Raw genomic sequence first — 17,022 nt, 5'->3', positions numbered from 1 at the left:
GGTACTGTAGAATCAGTGATTTGCAATAGCTTGATATTTGGCATGGAGTAGATTTCATCCTTACCATTCTTGGGGCCACTTACATTAAGTTCCCACAACCACAGTTAAGATGTTAAAAGGAGTAGAAATACATACTGTATCTCACAGTGCTACATGAGGCTAAAGATCAGCCTCTGAGACCCAGAGGAATCCACATACCTGAGAATGATGGTGTCAATGCGCTGTGGACAAAGCCACACAAGCCACCTGCACATGCTGTCCTAAATCAGTGATTCTGCTTGTAGTCATTTAGCCCATTTGTATGTAAAGCACCTACTTTGAAACTGAGGAAGGAATGAGCCCAATATGTTCCCGAATGCTAGGCCAACGCAGTATACTCTGTCTCCGTGCCTTTGGATCATGTTGTCATTTCTCACTCAAGGACTGAGATACGGAGGTTAACTGCTACTCTTAAATTCCTCTCCTCCACGTTCAACTCTATTCCTGTAAGGTGGAGGCATTATTGAGAAAATATGAAAGCTGTTCGCAGGGGTATGTGTTTATTTAACATTGTCTGCAGATATAGCCATATATTTCTGACCACTGAAAAATTCAACCTCACATGGCTTTGTGCTAGTTGTTTCCCCAGCCACTGTCTGGTTCCTGGCTGCCTTTCTAAATGAAACGTCCCAGTTCTTCCATTGTAACGCTGGGCTGAATATGCAGCTGACTGGGTGATATTCTCCAGCTTGTAGTAAGAGGAGGTCAAAGATCAGAAGTTTCCTTTCTGCCCTTAAAAAAAGCTGTATCTCTATCTCCACAGTGTAATGCATGCTTCCATATGACTCTTGAATGTCAAATAGTGGTTTTATTTTTATTATTTATATTGTGTTAGAACTCCAAAACTGTAGCTGGGTTTGCTCAGTTTTAAACACAAAGTAGAGCAGACAGCAAGGTCTCTGCTCCAGTGTGCTTCTGCTCTGCAACCCTGGTTCCTGGAACAAGAAGAGAAAGTGATCCCTGGATGACAGACAGAATGACTAAAGGGAAAAAGTAGGAGGAAAATGATCAGCTCAAGAGCGAGAAAAACTGAAGGAGGGCTTCAGGTGAGATGAAAGTGATAGAACTGTTCAGAGATAGATGAGGAGAAAAGAATATGATGAATAGTCCACATTTCATATTCTGAATCAACTTTATGAGACTGGAGTGGATGACTTCTGAAACATCAGTCTTGCTGACTGACTTCTCTGAAATCGGCACGCGGCTTATTCAGTTGTTCTTCTTGCGTGTGGGTTGGTCTGTTGAGGAATATTTACAGGCCCAGGTTTTTGAAATAGCTTATCTCCTATTGAGTCACCATTACAAGTGGCAGCATTGGATGCATGTTAAATATATGTTTTCTTGAAATTCTGTTTAGTGGCATTACAAAAGAAGCAGCAAAGATGCTGTCTCCTGCTTGAGTGCTTGCAAAGGAGCCTCTCTCTGTGGGAATAAGGAGCAATATGCAGGTACTTATTACAGCTGAAAAAATTCTGAAATGTTCTGACCTAAGACGTTTCATAAGAAAAAGAGCTTTAGATTTTCTTCCTCTGAGAAAATCCTTGTAGAGGATTGGGAAAAAAAAAATGTTTTACTTTATTCACGGAAAAGTTATCTAACAGTGGTTAATACTTTGGGGTTTTTACCAGAAGTCAAAATGGCATGAGGCCACCAAGCAGGGAGAGGCATCACTTGTATACTTCTTCCTTAGTAAAGGTTCTCTTTTGCCATTGCACATCAAGCTGCATAAGATGTGAACAAGTGATCAGCAGAGAAACAGACTATTTACTAAAAATGAAGATTTTAAAACTTACTGATTTCTTCAAGTTGCAGCACACAAGAACACTTGCTGCTTTAATGAATTAACACTACTAAGAATACTGTTTCTTATCCCTTCTTTGCATATGGCTACATTCATCTTTTTCATTTATTACCCTTTCAGAAAAGTTGGCATCAAGCTGCTCACTTGGTTTTTTGAAGTCTCAAGGCTGGTTTTCTGCAGGGTGCTGGTTCCAGGGCTCAGCTAGCCCTACTGAATATTGTGGCCCTTGCCTGTTCTCCTTTCCCACTGCTTCTCTATTTTCACTGTCACCTGCATTCACGTAGTTGAAGATATCAAATAAATCCCCTCTCAGACATCCCTTCTCCAGGTCAAGGAAACCTGTTTCCCTCCTAGCTTTGCTCAAGGAATACCAAAGATAAGATTCAAGCCATAACTTCAGGCCAGGCATCCTGACTGAAAAATACTGTTGTGTTTGCACTGTTCAGCAAGTCTGAGTCCAGAAGAAACTCAGTCGAAAACCAGTGTGGCGGTGTGACAGCCATGAACCATACTTTATGGCAACTGCCAAAGGTATCGTTATTAAGAAACATAAACACATAGTTCAGACAAAAGACTCTGCCACGTGTTTTTCCATCTTTTGTGGTGGCTGGGGTGCCAAATGTTGTTTCATAGTTGTTAGGAGAATCTGCTTCAGTGAATTTATGGTGGTGTGTCTCACTGTTTTCCTCAAGAAGGAGACCTTGTTGGAAGTATTCCAGGAGCAGGGAGACTGACCAAGAGAGAAATCAGATTTTATTACTAGAGATAAGTTACAGCTCAAGTTCTATTTGCTGTTGTAATAAATGGCTTGAGATTTATTCAGGCCTACAGTGCAAACAGCTGCTCCTTGCTATTTCAAAGGACTGCTACCAGGTTTATTGTTCCCATGCAGGTAAGCATGGTGCTGTGAAAAATACCAGCATTTCAAACCTGCACTACTCAGATAATGCACATTACTGCTTCTGAGTCTTCTTATTGTCTGTCTTTTCAACCAGCTGCCTAACAGCTCTTCTTCCCACCCGTAAAAAGCAGGGGGGGTGCGTGCACCTGTAGTGAGCAATTCAGCAACCACTTCCATGCTGGCTTTACCTTGTCTTTGTGTTTGATGTCACTGCAGCTGCTGCGGTTGTTATCATGGCAAATCCTGACAGCTCTGTTTGAGGGACTGACCCGAGCCACCTCGGTTTCAGTAAATCCTTCTGTACCAAGATTAATTGCACAAACATGAAGTTAGCACATTGTAATCAAACACTTTGGGTCAGTAGAGTGTTGCTGGACTGCTCATTGGCAGTACTTTCCCTGACCCACGGGTTTCTCTGCACAACAATTCACAGCAAGATGTGTGACAGGGGGCACCTCAGGAACGGGAGCTACTGAATTTTGGTGAAGAGAAAAATATAATTAGCAGGTTTGCCCAGTGATAGTGTACTTCCTTAGGTGCATTCTTGTGGTCTCTTTGGCAGACAAGACCCTCAGCTAGGTGGATTTTTTCAGTTTAAGTATTTTTCAGTGTTTTTTATTCTTGTGCAGTAGTGGCACAGTACTAGGCAGCCCCATGCCACATGGGGCTGAGTCACTGTGGCTCTGTCCAGAGCTGCTGGAGAGCTAACAAACATGTCAGGAGGAGTGCTGGAAGTCACAGCAGCCCTGCTTGGCTCTCTGGAGGTGCACACTGGTGTGTCTGTCTTTAAACACCGCAGGAGGTCCTGAGACACGAGGACCATGCACCATACTGCCCCACAGTGAGTTCACCACCATGCAACCCCCTGAACCCAGTGGCACTGTTTCTCCGCATGCCTTCCTCTGTTAAAGGTGAAGTCCAAAGAGTATGTTTGGTGAATTATATCATCTTGGTGAGTGTGGGTTGAGGGACTCCCACGGGTGCAGAAGAAGGGGTTCTGTACCCAGCTCTGCCATGCACTCCTCTTGGTTTTGCCATTTTCTCCCTCCCCACTTTAGATTTGACTTAGTGAGAGAATGACAAAGATTGCTGCATTCCTTAAACGGTGAAACGTGCTGACTACAACTGCATGACACCTCTTTTGGCCTTTCTAGGACTGTGCGCAGGATGGACAGCTAAGGACACAGTGGCACTACCTCATCCACATTTTCATCATGCTCGATTTTGAATTTCACCTCCTATCGCAGAGTTTTTGTGGCAGCCAGCATATGGTGCTGTAGTACCTCACAACCCGACTGCTGTACTGGCTGCCTGGCAAAGCTGCCAGTGCTATGGCTGTCAGACACACTATTTTTGCCCTTTAGCATTAGGTTGTTTAAGAAATCTGACAGGCTGTCACCCAACAGCTGGTCTTTTCACAGAAGCCAGAAAATTAACCTCCAGAGGGAGCCTCATCTTCGCCAACGATTTTGTAACAAGCAAGTGTTTAAAGCAACAAGACCCCAAAGGGAAAATGCTCCAGCAACAGGGAGACCATGTGTTCAGTGCTCTCCTCAACTACGCAGCCAGCTTCTGCTTTCCATCACTTTGCACGTCAGTCATGACCAGTTTAAAGCAAATTTATTAATCCTGCTGTATAATTAAAACCCCAATGTTGCAGTTGCGTATTTACCCACATCACAACTTGCAGTAATCACAGTGCATGGCAGAATTTCTGGTGATTGCTTTTTCCAATCACAACCTTGATTAGCAATATGCAGATTTTACAGGTATCATTGAGACTATGGGACATGGAGGGACTGAATAAGATGTAGCACAGGACCAGCCTCTGATGAGTTTTAGCACGAGGCAACAACTAATTGACCCTGGGCAAGTCAGCCTCATTCCAGGCATCTATATACACAGTGTTATGTACCACAAGGCAGAGTAGAAAGCAGTCAGTTCTGTGTTACACACCGTTCTGACCATTGCCAAATGAAAAATCCTAGGTAGTGTTATTTCAGATTCTAATAAATATTTATGTCAGCCAGCAAAGCTGGGAGATACAGAGATATGGATACTAATGAATTTAAGTGTCCACAATTTCAAGTCTCTCAGAAAATATAGTTTACAGAATGTCAAAAGGATTTCTCTGGTGAAAAACCCAGCCTTTCTTGCAAGAGTGACATGTTCCCCCATTTAACTTTCAACTCATCTTCTCACTTTTTACCAAAAAAATCAAGGCAGGGTGGCTTTGCAATTCTCTCAGCCTGTCCCATAAATAAAAGCAACTGGACAGAGGAAGCAAAGTTCCTCCTGCTCCTTCATATCAGGGCCACCTTCAATTTTGTATCTATGCAGTGGTACAGGAATGTCTTTTCTTGGGCCCAGTTTTATCACTGCCACAGAAGGTGTCATCATTGCCTATAGCAACAACTGCTTCCCTCAGCAATGGGTATGGCAAAGTGCCTCAGGGATTTACTTTGAGAATGAAGTTGGAGCTTGAAAACAAAATCAATTTATGCTCTCATGCATACTCCCAGATTATGAGAGTATTGTTATGAGATCACCCATAAGAGCTAGGAAACAGATCATTAGAGTAATTCACTCGATATGGTTATGCCAAAGTTAATTCACTTTTCAGCCATGTAATAAGATCCCATAGGGTCATTACTTCTTTGCTACATCATCAAAAATAATGAGATTCATTTTTCTCAGTTTATGTGGAAATATACACTGTGTCTTGTCATCCTCAGCTGAGTGATACCAACTGCAACAGTTCCTTTCTTGAGGTTTTCCAAAGGTGAAAAATCTTTATTTAAAATGTGAGATCTGGAGCGTTAATACAAGGGGTTCAGATTGTCTTTTCCTGACAGTTAAGTCTTTTATCACTAGCAGGATGTGTAGATGGATGAACAACTGCGATAATAAGATTTCTTGTATATTATTTCTTGGGAGAAAAAAAAAAAAAAAAAGAAGAAGAAGATATTTGTCAGGTTCACTAATAAGGAGAAAACAGAACACAAAAACTGTCGAAATGGAAATTGATTCCCATCACATTCAATGTAATTACGTTTTGCTTATGTGCTTTACAAGCACTATCTTAACACATGAATCAGGGCAGAGAGAGTATAAGTTACCTGAAGGGTCTATCAGTTTAGGAAGATGATATGTTAGGCTCTCGTTAAAGATGCATATGCAGACAGTAATGAAGCTTCACCCATGGAAAGGCTCACTATTTCATCAGACATCCCACTGGATAATAGATTCCATGTTGCGCTTGGCATAGAGCTGAACAAAGACTTTTTCACAGTAGTTCCAGGGACTTGTGCAAGCATAAACAAGAAGCTTTAGAGTTTTAGTTGATGGGACAGAAGATCCAATCATTTATACAGCTGGCTGCTGAAGTTACATTTTTTTTCCATTTTGTCAGTTGCTGTTCCTTCGTTTGTTATTTGCCCTCCTAGCTGGTTTGTTCACACGAGAGGATGGACTTGCAAAGCCCTTCTCGATTTTCACACACCTCAGCATGTAATGAAATGTTGGGAATTCCAGGGAGAAAGGCACCATGGTAGCTTTTTATCTGTGATATTTACACAGTTAACCAAAGACTTATCTGGGATGTAGTCTGCACAGAGGATAAGATAAACTCTATATATTTCACCATGCACAAGAACACTGGCCAACTTGCAACTTGAAGGTATGATTTTCCCTGCCATACTCCTCACAGCAGGCTCAGAATAACACCTGTTAAACATACTGTCTCAGTTTGTTGCTCCCGAGCCTCAAGCTTACAGAAACCTTACAGTCTTGGAATATCTACCCAGGTGTTTCATCTCTGTCGGGCTCCAGTCAGTACTCTAGTATTACAGTTGGCTGCTGCCTTGGACAAGGTTTTGACAGTATTTCTGTTATGATCCTCTCGCTTTTCTAATCAGTTTGCCTATCCTCTTACAAAACACATTTAGGGGCAAACTCTGGCCTACCCAAGGCTTTTTTGGTTTTGTGACAAATGTATGACTCTACTGTGGTGCAGATAGCTGGTTAACTCCTTTCCAGTGGCACGCACTGTTTATCTTTTTGTTATCTCTTTTTCCTAAGTTATATTAGCCTGGCTACTGTGTGATTATTTTATTTACCAGTAATGATCAGCTGATTCACTGAAAATAGAGGAACTGAAAAAGCCTGACAATTTCAGTTAAGAAAAATGTCTGCTAAGTACTGTTTTTGTTATAACAGTACCTTTTTTTTATAAAGTTTTGTACTGCATGACACTGTGCTGAGGATCCTACAAGTCAGCCCAAATGTGTATAGTGTCTGACACCAGTATTTATTTATATTAAAGCAGCATCCTGAAATTCCAATCACTGTCAGGGGCTGTTTGCACTTAAGAGAGAGAGAGATGGTCGTAGTGCAGAGAACAGACAGCCCTTCAGTCCACATAAACAGATGGGATGGTGCAGGGTGTGAAAACAACAGGAAATACACAGAAAATGTGTCTTGTCCAGCAAGGTCATAGCAAGTACGAAGATAAATTCTTGGTTTCTTGGCTTTTGTTTATTCTTAGTGTTGTAAGGTCTAGATTTGGGGGCACTGCGGGCAGAAAAAGGCGACTGAAGGAGAATATCAATTAGAGCAACAGTGAAAATCAGAACTGCCTGAACAGAGGAAGGAAGTTTTACAGCAAAGAGATTTGGGAGATTCCCTGTTTCTGTGCGGGATATCATTTGCAGGGACTCCTCAGAAGACCTCGCTCCCTCTTTGCCAACAAGGGGAACCAGGTTGCTGGTCCTGTGGGTCTTGTGCTCACCACACTCCTTAATGTTGTGTTAGCATGTACTCAGGAGGCTGGTTAATAATGTGTCATGCTTGCTGTTTACAGTCCTGCTCTAGGACTTGTGGGAGGAACAAGGGTGCATAACTTCTGAGATAGTTCTCTAGGAAAAGTACGGTACGCAAGAATATTAGTGTTCTCCTTACTAGTAATGCTTTTATGAAGCACTTTTTACCATTCAAATATTGTAATAGCCAACTTTCTGTAATACAAATCCAGGAGAAAAGCAGCTGACAGCCAGACCCCTTTGGTAGAATCCATCGTGTTCCCAAGGAACGCCGTCTCTCTCCGTGCAACTCAGCATGCATTTCCCAGCACTAACGACAACAGTCTGTGCACCCAAGATTCCTGTTAGCAGTAAGATAACCTTGTGTAAATTCCACTTTCCTAGACATCTTTGTGACATATTCATTGTGCATGAGATTGCAGATAAGGAAATCTGCACTTGAATGGCAAGTGTCTCCCCTGTGGTAAGTTTGCAAAGTCCCACTGATTTTCAGTAAAGTTGTATCAGTTTGTACTGATTAATAAACAGATTGCTTCAGTTTACTTAGTATATTTCCTAGCCTAGACAACAGCTGAACCTAAAATACACTCCTTGTATATCAGCTTAATTAGAAGTGACTAATTTAATGAGCATACCATGATTAATGTCTATTATGCCATGAAATATCTTATTTCCACAAACTGGATAGATTTTTGTTTCTTCTGTAACTGTAGCAGCCTGATTGCATTTGATCAATGTAATAAAAGGTAGAGTTGCATTATATTGCTTGCAGACCTTCACTGGGAACCTTAATTGCCTATTTACTATTGCTCAGTGTGTTGGCCATGGACATCCTTAACTGCAGTGTTCAGCACAGTGTCTCAGCGGAATTTTACATGATGTTCTAGTTTGAGGCCATTTCTCCGTTTAGTTCTGAATTCAGATGATTCTTTGAAGAGAGGGAAAAGAATAGAAAGAACAGTAAGTACAGAGAGCTTGCAGTGCATCAAGGCCATTCAGCCTTCCCTGCAGAAGGGAAAAGAAAGGCTTTAGTTTACAAATGTTTTTCAGTTGTGACCTTCGCTTTCAGAATAACTAATTTTGGACAATGTCAAATATAAGCAAAACCACAAGGTGATGAGCCCTATTCCTGTTGAGCTTAAAAGCCCAACAAGCAACTATGGGGCTCTCAGAGGTAGGAGCTAGGGTCGCTTTTTTGAAATTTGAATTCTGGATTTTTCTCCAGTTGTGAGAATAATGCTGTAGTTCAAATTCAGTTCTCACAGTAATTTCTTCTAGGCTTTATATGTGTTAATAGGCTAATTGGCAATGATTTCTTCTAGGCCTTATATCCATGGTCTTGAACAATGGAAAAACTGTTGAGGAAATCTCCTTTAGAAAGCTGAGTTTCCTAGAAGAGCGAACTTCAGGGCTATGATGCTGAACATATGCTGTTGACTTTCAGGTTCTTTTAACAGAAAGGTCTTGTGACAAATTCAGAACTAACCCACACTTAGACCTGATTCTCATTTAAACTAGAGTAAGGAAGGAATAGTTGTGTTCAAGATAAAGAAATTTCATCAGCATAAAAATATTAAAAACAAAGAAAGAATCAGATCTTGCTGTCTCCCAATATTTCACCTTGATTCAAAGCATTCAAGTACATTACTGGCGGTATTGAAACATGAACTTATAGTGGGATGAGGAACTCCTTATTTTCAGATGTGGATAACAATAAAATTTTGCAACTCAAGCAAATCATAAATACCTCCAAAGACCGTAAGATTTCACAATGAAGAAATGGACTATAATAATGAATCATGTACCCAAACACCATAGAGTATAAACTGAATAAGTATCAAGGTCATAAATAATAAATAGGAAATAAATTTACCCCAAGTGTTTTCTTTTCAGCTAAGATGAAAAAAAGAAAATATTTAAACATGCATACAAATATAAATAATGTGGAGAAGAAACTACCCCAAGTAGTACATGATAAGACAGCCTGGATAGCTCAGATAATACTTAACTGTCTTCATTTTCAACATTATGAAGATGTCTTTCAATATTTAAGGACAGCTACTTTGCTGAACCTTGACAGGATGTTCTTGGAGGCATGCCCATCTTTTTACTGTTCTTATTAGTTATGCTAAATTTAGTCTCTCTTAGTGTATTAGTAAGCATTTATCATTAATGTACATAAGAAGGACATTTTGACTTTTTAAATGGAACATAATAATAATCTCCAAAGTCATAGTTATCCTTGCAGACATAAAGACTCAAATCTTGAGTTTTGTCAAGGGTTCAAGTCTTCTTTCAAGCTCTTCACTTGCTTACAATTTTCTCAAAGTAGTATCAGAACCAAAACAGCTGCTAAAAATCCTGCCAGTAATTTCAACTTAATTATGAATGTAATCTTTGTGAAATAACCTATTTACACCTAATGTGTTTGCAATGTTAGTGAAATATGAAGCTCTCCATGCTGCACAAAACAAAGTAGCTCCATATCTGATCAAAAAACATAGTGTTAAGGAAATTTCTCGTCTCTGCATGAACATGACATTTGATCAATTCCCTTTTCCAAACCATATTCCCCTAGAGATAGTAGCAAAATTTATATTAACTGCAATAGAATCAGATGTGGCCTTTTATGTTTGTAAGCCCTCGTTATTAGAAATTGTGATGGCATGCTGGGGAAGGACTGGTGATAGGACATCACAGAACTGCAAGATCCAAACCAATTAAAAGATGTTATGAACAAAAGATGAATCTACTAAAATATGTACCTTCTTGCTTTATATAGGGCCATAACTGAGTCATGTCTTTCACCAGTGAAGTCAGTTGAGTTTTGATACTCAACTTATTTCATACCTTTCTCACCTAAGCGCACATACTTAACATTACAGCTATAGCTCACTGTGTAGCAGAGATCCCATCAGAATCGAAATCTCAGTACCAGTCACCTGTTTCATTTATTTCTTACTGTGAGCCTAATGAGAAAACAGCCAGAGCTACCCTCAGAAACTGAAAGAAGAAATATCACTTTTCCAGAGTTACCAGGAAATTCAAACTGTTCTGAACATGGGAGCCAGTAAGAGCAGCTCAACTATCAAGAAATGTCATTGTGAAACAAACAAACATCTCGTTCTCAGTGTGATGGGCTTAGATTGTGAGTGTCAGAGCCACAGGAAGAAAAAAGGGAATTAGGCAAAAAACTTACCCAAAACCTGATGAAGTGAATTAAAGCTTATCTAATGGCTTCAATGGAAATTGCATCACAACACTTTTATGCCCACTTTCCTTTATGAACAAAATTCCCTCAGAATGCCCAAATAAAGTACACCCTCAAGGTTTTTGACTAATTCCTGAATACGCAGGAGAACTGGTATCTTAGAGATGAACAGTGCCACAGATGATCATTCTGAGAGGAATATGTGATGTCAAACCTCATGTTAATGTAGGAAGTTGGAAGTTAAGATAATGGCAAGCTTTGGTTGAGGGAATAGAGTGAGGAAGTAGTTCTTATTGCTCAGCAGATTAAAATTTCTTTGGTCTGCAAAGCCAACAGAAGCCATTACAGGAAGAGATGGTTGAAATTTTGCATTAAATGATCAGAATAGTTGGAAAATGTTTATGTTTGCTGTAATTTCTGTAGAATGGTTGAATTTGATAAAAGTTTTGACCACTGTTTTTCAAATCTCAGCTTCTTTTGGTCAAGCTTAACGTACTAAAAGATAAACAAAACATCCTATGTTCTTCTGGCAGAGCCATTTTCTGACTGACACAGAAAATTAGGGATAAATAGCTGTGTGTACCTGACTAGTGATTTTTGGTACTTCAGATAATCTAGGATTCTTGAGATTATTTTTTTTTTTCTGAAAAAGCAAAGCTGCGTGCTTCCTACAAATACATACAGCTCTCAAAATGGTTCTTCACATCAGCAGAACTCTCTCTCTGAATACTGCCAGCATTATTAAAAAAAAACAAAAAACAAAAAACAAAAAACATACTTTGGGGAAGTACAGGAAAAAAGATTAGGATTTTCCATCCTTTTGACTCTTTTAAAAGTACTGAGATTTTGTCATTCTTATTAATATAGCTGTGGTGTTGGTATAACTTGGAAGGCACTCAAACACAAGAGGATGGTGGCCATGAGACTCAAAGGCAGCTTAATAGCTGAACTAATTTCATGATTCCTGGGTGGAAAACATTTCTCATTTCCTAACTGTGCCATTGTTTGCATGTCAGCAGTACTAACAGTCGTTGAGCTTGATTAAAGACCACCATGACGGATAATGTAAAAACACAAAGAAGGGCTTTCAGTCCTGCAGAAGCTTTGTGATCACATTAGCACTAAGAGCTGGGATCTGTCAGATCATATAGCATGAAGAAGTTCAGTAATGACATTATTTTTTTAAATGAGTGTTTAAGTCAAATTGCAAAGTGGATATAAAAAGTCATTTTATTGTACTTGCCAGAAAAAATATCTTATGGCAAAAGGCATAATGACCAGCTGTTCAACTGCAGCGTGGAAGGAATATATCCAAGCATGGGAATCCTCATGAAAACAACATCCAGTCTGGCACTGCTCCCAGGGAGAGCAAGCTGTGTGGTAACTGGTCAGGTGTGTAATCTAAAAATCATTATGCTCTGCTGTTAGAAGCCTGGTGGGTGATCAAATAATTCTATTGCTCCTCCCCTACCTGCAACTGCACCTCTGCTAACATGAAACATTTGCTCTTTCTTGTTGTGACCTAACCTTATGACTCAGTAACAACAGGCATTGAGCCAAGTTAGCTTCTTGCAACCCAGCTTCAGGATGCTGTTTGGTTATGTTTCTACATGCATTCCTATTCAGCCTGTGGTGGGTGCAGATGCAGGTACATTCTGTCCTCGCTGTATCACTGACCCTCTTCAGCAAGCCCTTAGGATTGACACCATAGACTCCTGAACACATGCCAAGATTCCTCTTCTTTACAGGACAAGGATGCAATTAACATATCTTTACAGAGACCAGAGTCTGTGTTGTGTAGATATGAACTTACCTGTCTGGTTTCTAGGGACAAATTGTATTTTTTTTTTGCCTTTGATAGTTTTGAGAATTGTGAAGTTGTACAAAGGTTAGGGAAGGCAAAATTGAAAACCTGGCCTTAATTATTTTGAGTCCATTTATCATGTCTCCTCTAGATAGCTTTTGGACCAACAGGCTGCAGCTTCTAATGCATCATCTAAGATGATGTGGTACTGAGTGGCACTTGATCAGGTTACAATGACCAAACTACAGGGAGAGATAAGGATTTTTTACACTTGTGTCACACAGGAACAAAGGAAACAACTTTTTTTCACTTATTTCACTTTCACACACTGTAGGATGTTAGGCTGTGCTTCATTTTAGGACTTCCAGTGAAAGAATTGAGTGGAGAGTTAATGGAACCTCAGTGGGAGATGTGCCTCAGTAATAGATGAATAAAAACTGATTGTGGACACTAAGGTGTATGTCAGCCAGAGCCCAGGTTACAGCTGTGGATGTTTGGAGATGAGGGTGGGGGTGAGAAGTTTCCTCTGTTCCCAGATGCATTTTGTACAGCCTGTCTTAGGACACCTACAGTTGTCATTTAAATCCTGCGTGCAAGAGTACCAAGAAAGGATGAAGAAACCAAAAAGTGCTTGAAGTGGTACATCCACCTGCATATACGTCCAAGCCTAAAATGTTTTGTAACATGACATTATTTCACCCCTATTCTTATGACCCTTAGAGGTATTCTGAGAATGTTCCCCATTTTTTTGTTCTCTGAATCAACGAACTTTATTAGCTCTGGCAGAATATCACAGCTGTTAAAAAAAAAAAAAAAAGTGAAAGGTTGAAGAAGACAGGAGTTAGTATACTTGTCAATGAATAAAAGGGAAGATGCAAAAAAGAAAATTGAGGTGAACAGAGGTCCTGCCTTTCCCTTGGGAACATCAGAGCACTGGCATATCCTGGGCTGTACCCACTAAAATAGTGCCATTAGGATTGGTTTGTTGAATAGTCTTGATGAAACTGCTGTGTGACAGTTTTCCTTCAGTCTCCAAAGAAAATGAAGAGGTTACTGTGAAGGACATGCCAAAGGTGTACCTTGGACAGAAAACATGTCCTCCACCCTAAATGGCTAAGGAAGCAGGATATCTCCATGTGGGGTTTTCCATGTCTTTCATTGCAATATTTGCTATCAGTAGTTTCTACTCTGCCTAGTTTACAGAATACTAAACGTGAATGATGAGAATAGTATACCTGACCACTTTCTTGCCAAGCACCTCAATACTTTGTTTTGTTTGCATGTTTTTGTTGTTTGTTTTTGTTGTTTTTCCCCACAACCACTTTGAGAGGAACCAGATTGTGAAGAAGTTAATGTAGTTTGTAAGGCAAGTGCACAAAGGACAGGCGTGGAGAATGGTAACTGCTCACACATTTAGGGTTTGATGACTCCTTTCAGTACACTTTAGTTCAGCTGTGTTTTGCTGTTATTAACTCACTACCAATTTCCATTATGGTAACATGAAAGGCAAATCCTCATATAGTCTGGAAGAAGTCTTTAAAATGTGACAGCTTCTAAGTGGTCCTGATGAAATTTGCATATATTTTTTTTCAGCAGTTTCCATCCAAGGATCAGAATAAACTTTTAAATTGTTAAATATCCTAGTGCCTAGGGCTGGAAGGTCTCACGGTCCTCCCCTCCTTGCAAACAGCAGTACAGGTTTTCAGTCCAGATCTGTTACTGAATACTTCTGTACTCCTGTGATCCTGCTCAGAGGAAGTGCCACAAGGAACAAACTTCTCTCCACCTCCTTTTAATAGCTTTGTTTCTTCACCCTTATGCTGCATGGGTGTGAGCCCTTTCGCCACATGCTTAGCAGGGGTGACCATCTAAATCCAAAGCCCAGAGTTCTGAGTTCAAGCCCAGGTTTCCCTAGAGGTCCTCCCAGTTGTCTGCCTTGCAAGACCACCACCTCTCTGTGCCTTCGTGTAGTACTTAGCATGCTGGAGGCCCACTCTCTGCACCGATGCCTCCAGAAAACATTGTGATAAACTTATACAAAAAGAGCTTGTTATTTCAAACCTTAGAGCCATCCCAAATGACAGATGTTTTTCAACTGCACTACCTCATTATAGATAGGTTTTGAGGAAAAAGAATAGATTTTCAAGCGTTCACAATAAAAGTAATTTCTTAAAGCAAAATGGTTCATTTATCCTGCACAGGGTAAAGTCATATACAAAACAATAACAATCTGCCTTTTGAGGCGTCTTGTATTTTTGACAGCTTTAGCCCACAGCCTTTGATTAGATAAAGACCTTAATATTGCATTACAGCAGAATTACCTACATTATGGCAGCTGCTTGTTGCAATTGTGTTGACATGACTAGCTTCTCGTGTGAATGTATTCTGGTCTTTCTAATCTCTTTAGCATCAGCAGCAGGACATTTTATTTGCAATTGATTTTTAAATTTAGGAGTAATTGAAGTTTAAGCGCAGTTACCTTCTTGCAACAGGGACAGGTTGATACTGTTTAAATCCTAATTATGCACTGATTAAAAGTGATTGCATTGCCAAAGTGAGCAAGGGCTACAATTTGTTTCATTCTTAAAGGCTCAGCATAGAGAATTAATTGTATTTCCAGGAAAACAGATCAACATAAAGAGGAAGCAATTAAGAATTTATTGCTGAATCATAAATTTCCTAGCAATTTTTGAAAGGTAGGCAAGGTAGACCTAACTTTGACAGCAGATCTTGCTGACAACAAAGATAAACCATTTACTAGTTATGGTATTTGATGACAGAAGCTTTGTCTACAGTCAGTTGTACTGCGTATTGCTTAAGCACATAAGGTAGGAATGGATTTGCTTTCATTTGGAACATCTAGTCTTACAGTGTTCTGGTGTTTGCTTTGTTTTCAAATTTAATAATGAAATGACAGCCTGCAAATTATTCTCATATAATAAGTAGGATAAACAAAACCAGTCACACTTTTTTTATGAGCAGGAGTCATTTCATAAACAGCATAAAAAATAAGAAAGCGCGAGAGGGAAAACAGAGCAGCAAAATACACTTGTACCTTAGCGACAGGGAAAAGCCTGGGGTCTAAACAGGTTAGAGCTGGGCATTCTGGATCTGAGTTTTCTGAATGTCACAAGCAATGTCTGAGCTAGGTCTGAATGATCCCAGATTTGGGGAAACACTTAATACAGACCTGTGTCTGCACAGTATTACTTTTATTATTTATTTATACACAGGATATGTCTGTACAGTGGGCTCTGATATTGCCTTTGATATCTCAGTGGTAGAATATCAGGATTCCCCAAGACATGTGCAGGCAACACGTGCCACCCTCATGTTGGAATTTGTAAGTTTCTTTTAATCCCAGTTATAGGGTTTTCTTTTCTCTCACTTTCTTTATCAATAGCAGTGGTTTCCCTATTTCCTACCAGCCTGCTAATAGGAGAAAATTCAATCACAGAGAACAGGACGAGAAAACTAAAGTTGCCACATTTTTTTTATGGTTGCGTGAGCTACTTGGTGCAATACACACAAAGCCGTTAAAATAATCAGATGCAGAGAATTCAGTGAACAAGGGATGTTTCTGTCTCTTAGACGCAGAGAGTTATGACAGAGAAAGCTGACATTATAGGGTGGCTGGAAGCAAGGAAAAACAATATTCTTTCTACAGCAGTAGAGGAGCGTGAGGTGGCACGTGTAACTTTTGATTGCTTTGGCTTTCTCACCGTGTTTTCCTGCATGCATTGTTCAGAGAAAATGGCAGCTGAATACCACAGCAGCCCACCCAAAGCTTTGTTATTTTCAACTCCATTAATCCTCTGTCATTTCTGAGCAGAGTAACTCCTGGTCTATAACCTATGAAAACTAAGTGGTGCCTGGTGCCATGGTGATCAGTATTGTCATTCTGAAGATGAAATTGTGCAACATTCACCACAAGCCAACTAAAAAGTCACTGGAGGCACCTTTTGGCCCTTAATTTTCTTTCTGATGAATGAACAGAACTTTCTGGAAGAGGGGAGAATTGCCCAGGGCACCAACTCAACTCAGTGCTGTTTCAGAGAAGTGCCTCACATCACTGTTAAGTTGCTAATGCTGGTCCCTGGCACACATGGCTCTCCAATTTTTGACAGACTTCTAAGAATCTCCCAGTATTTCAGTGAGAGCAGTGGAGAGAACAGTGCCACCACTGGGTTAGGTTGGAGTATGCCAACAATTATCAGTAAAACATAAATAAAGTTCAAAACATCAGGAAGGGCATACACAGTTTATTAACACCTCTTTTTAGGATATTAATAAATAAATATATATATATTTCGATCAGTGTAAAGAATTGTCACTGGGAAACCACTATGGTACAGGAACTATATGAATTCTGAAAACTTTACCAAGTGATAGATACAGCCAGCCCATTCAGTTCTTTGTTTTTTTCTGTGACCACAAAGAAAGACA

General features: G+C 40.0%; 1 long non-coding RNA gene across 2 annotated transcripts in view; it reads left to right on the top strand.

The window, feature by feature from the left end:
* The window catches only part of LOC310902335, a 194,681-nt gene that overhangs the window by 150,771 nt on the left and 26,888 nt on the right, over positions 1 to 17,022 (top strand). The gene's annotated exons all lie outside the window — the stretch shown is intronic.

Source organism: Anser anser (assembly GCF_964211835.1).
Source record: "Anser anser genome assembly, chromosome: 7".
In the NCBI taxonomy this organism is placed as follows: domain Eukaryota; kingdom Metazoa; phylum Chordata; class Aves; order Anseriformes; family Anatidae; genus Anser; species Anser anser.
Note: the sequence above shows the minus strand (reverse complement) of the source record. Positions and strands in the feature narration are given on the sequence as shown.